The following is a 5162-nucleotide window of genomic DNA, read 5'->3' on the forward strand; positions in this document are numbered from 1 at the left end:
CGTGTTGACCGAGAACAACCCATGGAATTGTCTAGTACTGTCAAATACATAATCAGCGGTCTCCCTGGGACCGGAGGCACAAGGATAGGAGGATTCTGCAAATACTCTTTTATCTTCTCGAACGCACTTTGACAATCATCATTCCACCTGATAGCCTGATCTTTTCTCAACAATTTGAATATTGGCTCACACGTGGATGTTAGGTGAGAGATGAACCTTGCAATGTAGTTCAACCTCCCTAAGAAACCACGAACTTGTTTCTCTGTTCTTGGCTCAGGCACTTCCTGTATCGCTTTCACTTTGGCCGGATCCACCTCAATCCCTTTTTCACTAACAATAAAACCCAGTAATTTTCCATATCTCACCCCAAAAGTACACTTGTTCGGATTAAGCCTCAGCTTGAATTTTCTCAAACGCTCAAACAATTTCTGCAAATTCACCAAATGTTCTTCTTCCGTTTGAGATTTGGCAATCATATCATCAACATAAACCTCGATTTCATGATGAATCATATCATGGAACAGAGTCGCCATAGCTCGTTGATATGTTGCTCCGGCATTTTTCAGACCAAACGGCATCACCTTGTAGCAGAAGGTGCCCCATGGGGTTATGAATGTTGTCTTCTCCATGTCTTCTGGTGCCATCTTAATTTGATTATAGCCATAAAAGCCATCCATGAAGGAGAATACCGAGAACTGAGCCGTGTTATCCACCAAAACGTCAATGTGAGGTAAGGGGAAATCATCTTTAGGACTAGCCCTGTTCAGATCCCCATAGTCAACACACATCCGTACCTTTCCATCCTTCTTAGGTACCGGAACGATATTTGCAACCCATGGCGGATAATTTGTGACTGCTAGAAACCCTGCATCCAACTGTTTTTGCACTTCTTCCTTTATCTTGACAGCCATCTCTGGTCTTGTTCTTCTGAGCTTCTGCTTGACCGGAGGACAACCTTCTTTTAGCGGCAAGCGATGTACCACGATGTCTGTGTCAAGCCCTGGCATGTCCTGATAAGACCAAGCGAAGATGTCAAGATACTCTTGCAGCAATTCAATCAACCCCTTCTTCACATTGTCTTCCAAAGCAGCCCCTATCTTGATTTCTCTCTTGGCGTCCTCGGTGCCGAGATTAATCACTTCAATAGACTCTTGATGCGGTTGAATGACCCTTTCCTCTTGTTTTAATAACCTGGTAAGTTCTTCAGGGAGTTCACAGTCTTTATCACCCTCTTCTTCATCTTGAAAGATTGGATTTTCAAAGTCGAAGCGAGCCATAGCAGAACCGTTATCAATAGGATCCGGTGATGTGCATCTACATGAGTGATGGTATGTGCTTATGAGTGTGAAAAAAAAAAGTGGAAACTAAACAAAACATTGCCATTTTTTTTTGAAAAACTGCAAAAATAGAAAGACAGGGAACGAAATATTTGAATGCAAAAAGGCGTCCTTTATTTATGATAAAAAATGCAAGTGTCACATAGATGAGCCCTACAATGAGTCATTACGCCCTGGCGGAACGTAAGACTTGGATATGCATGAATAAACAAAGAAAATTACTCCTCCAGACAAGTGGCATGGACAATCTCCTCAGAAGACCAATTATTGAGAACTTCACCCGGGATCCTCGGACGCACCCAGTTATCGATGTCGCAATCACTATCCCCATCTTCATTGTTGACCGCAGAGACTAATTTGACTTCTCCTTCAACCATGTTAACATTGGCTCCACCATGCTGGGGCATGGGATTGTTGACGACATTAGGAGCTGGTGCAAAGTTAATGGCCTTTGAATCAATGAGGTCTTGAACTACGTGCTTAAAAGCTTTGCAGTTCTCAATATTGTGGCCAGGTGCCCCAGAGTGGAAACTACACCTAGCGTTGGCGTCATAACCCACCGGAAGCCTACCAACGGGAGGAGGCAGAGTGTGCAACTGCATAAGTTGTAGTTGTTGAAGACTAGAATGCAACTGAGCGTACAACATTGGAAGAGTGTCGAAACGCCGGTCCATCGTCCTTGGCCTCGGTTGATAAGCGGGTCTGTTACCCGGTTGTTGTGGTTGGTACTGAGCTGGTTGACGTTGTGGTTGTTGTTGTTGTAGTGGTGCCGCACCTGGAATGGTCACAGCCACAACATACGGTTGCTGATGATAGTTCTGAAAGTTATTCCTCCGGTTATCCCTGTTTTGATAAGAAGATATGACACTTGCATCCCCTTCTCTCCTCTTCTGTCCCTGAATGACCGGCTTCTTCACCCCTGATGAGGATCCACCTCCACTCTGGGTCTTGTATGTCCTCATGTAATTCTCCACCCTCTCTCCGGTAGAGACTACATCAGCAAAATTGGAGGCATTGCAACCCACCAGGCGCTCCAAGTAAGGTCTGGGCAGAGTGTTCATGAACATGTTAGCCATTTCCTTCTCCAACATAGGAGGTTGAACACGGGAAGTTGTTTCTCTCCAGCATTGAGCATATTCTCTGAAGCACTCATTGCTTTTAAGAGACAGATTTTGAAGTTGAGTTCTGTCCGGAGCCATGTCTGCATTATACTGATACTGCTTCACGAAAGCCTCAGCCAAATCCCTCCAGCAACGGATGTGGGCTCTATCCAGCCTCATATACCATTCCAGGGATGCCCCAGCTAGGCTGTCCTGGAAAAAGTACATAAGCAACTTTTCGTCATCGGAGTATGCAACCATTTTACGGAAATAGGCTTGCACATGGGTCTTCGGGCAAGAGTTGCCATTGTATTTGTCAAATATCGGGACCTTGAATTTCGGTGGCACTCTCACACCTGGGACCAGCCCCAAGTCAGCAACATCTACTCCCAGAGGATTTTGTCCTTCCACTGCCTTCAACCTCTCTTCCAATCTTCTAAACATGGGGTCCACACCATGACCCATACCAAAGTCTTCCTGCAGCAGGGGGAACTGATCGTCCTGATCATCATGAACGGGTTGTTGACCGGAGGTGACATGTAGGATTGGGATAGGCCCCGGTCCATTGGGTCCATTAGCCTCTCCAGCTGGAGGATCAGTCACTGTCTCTGGTTGAGCAGGGGGATTCCTCTGTATCATCTGCCTGAGCTCTTGCTGTCCCTGAGCCACCCCTTGAACCACATCCATGAATTGATTCATGCAGATTTTCATCTCGGCAAACTCTGCCTGTAGGCTTTCCATTACTCTCTGTTGGTTTCTGCGGGTACCGTACCGGTGAATGCCTGGGTCAGCTATCCTGCTGATGGAACACCAAACAAACTGAGAACACCGTGGTGGTACCTGTTATTGTAACACCCTTCTAGGATACCCCAAATATTTTATTACAATATAACAACACATCAATCAGAGTAATATGCAATCAAGGTGTTACACAATATCTCACAATAATTATTTAGTCATGCTCATTATTTAACTCAAAACATATAGTATTGCACAGTGCACAGCGGATAGAGATCAAATCGATCATACAAACATGTAACATATTACATGTAAATTATTCAACAAAGCAAAACATCCCGCCCCGATGTTACATCTATCAGAGCATGACCCACTTAGGAGACTACACTAGACTCCAAGTATTAACTTCTACTCGACTCATTGCTCGTTACCTGAAAAATAGTTGTAAGGGTGAGTTCCTCAATCATTATAATAAGCATTATAAAATATCATGTAATGCTAAGTAAATAACACATTAATCACCCTAATCACAACATACAATCAGTAACAGCACATCAGCTCAACATCATACTCAACACCAACATCAAACACAAGTATAATCTCAAATCATACTCCATAACAACACAACACACGTATAATATTGGAATACATCCATTCATATTATACGCCATACATACATACATTATGCAATGCAACTCCACACATGCGGTACCAACCATTCGTGAACATATAGTTCACCTCACCGATCAAACCCAGATACGGCTACCAAGTCCACTAGTCCCACTCAATTGAGACCTAGTGACTCACTCACTAATTCCTCACCACGGGAATTAGCTACCACCGACTCACTAATTCCTCACCACGGGAATTAGCTACCACCAACTCACTAACTCCTCACCACGGGAATTAGCTACCACCAAGGACTACAATATGCATGCTAAATCACCTAGCAATGCAAAATCATCAACAATGATCCACAATGGACTTATGCTCACACTCTAAGCCATAAAACAGTCCATTCACCAACACATGCATAAGATATACACTCATAGCATTATGCATACCATCATACATCATCAACACATTCATTAAACATCATATCATGTCAATAAATCAATCACAGTATTAGCACGCTCTACTAATACCTACACTGCTCAAAACAGCGGGAATTTATCCCTATTACATCATATGCCAACATAGGCCAACCCTCAATTAGGCACACAACATTTAAAACACCAATTTTCCACTCTGCAACAGCGTTAACCGGTTAACGCCCTGGGTTAACCGGTTAACGCAGCACAACACGCTTCCTGTCCCAAAACTTAACAGTGTTAACCGGTTAACGCCCTGGGTTAACCGGTTAACGCAGCACAAACAGCAATATTTCAGCAATCACAACAGTGTTAACCGGTTAACGCCCTGGGTTAACCGGTTAACGCAAGCAAAACAGCACATTTTCACAATTCAACACAGTGTTAACCGGTTAACACCCTGGGTTAACCGGTTAACGCAAGACAGAAGCTGTTCCTGCGCTAACTCAAGGCAGAATGCAGAGTTCTCCGCATTTTCCGCCGTAGGAGGACTTCCGGACCTCCGATTCCAATTCCGTAAAAAGCTACACTTTCGGAATTTTACAACCAACCCAAACACAGATTCAATTACAGTCTAACACAACTTATTCATCAAAATTTCTCAGCATTTCAAAATCCCAATTAGGGTAAATTCACGGTTTATCACTACCCATTACATGCTAACCCATAATACCCATTAAACGACGATAAACCCCCCTTACCTGAGTTAATCGACGAATCTCCAGCTCCAAGCTTTTCTCTCTTCAACCTTCAGCCCTTGCTCTGTCCCTTTGCCCTTTTCTCCTCTTCTCTGCAGCTTCTCAGTTTTCACGTAAAACCCTTTTACAAAATGAAAACTCTTTTTCCTTATTCCAACTTATATATTTTCCAATAATAATAATAATCCAATAATAATA

The sequence above is a fragment of the Lathyrus oleraceus genome, chromosome 2 (genome assembly GCF_024323335.1).
Source record: "Lathyrus oleraceus cultivar Zhongwan6 chromosome 2, CAAS_Psat_ZW6_1.0, whole genome shotgun sequence".
In the NCBI taxonomy this organism is placed as follows: domain Eukaryota; kingdom Viridiplantae; phylum Streptophyta; class Magnoliopsida; order Fabales; family Fabaceae; genus Lathyrus; species Lathyrus oleraceus.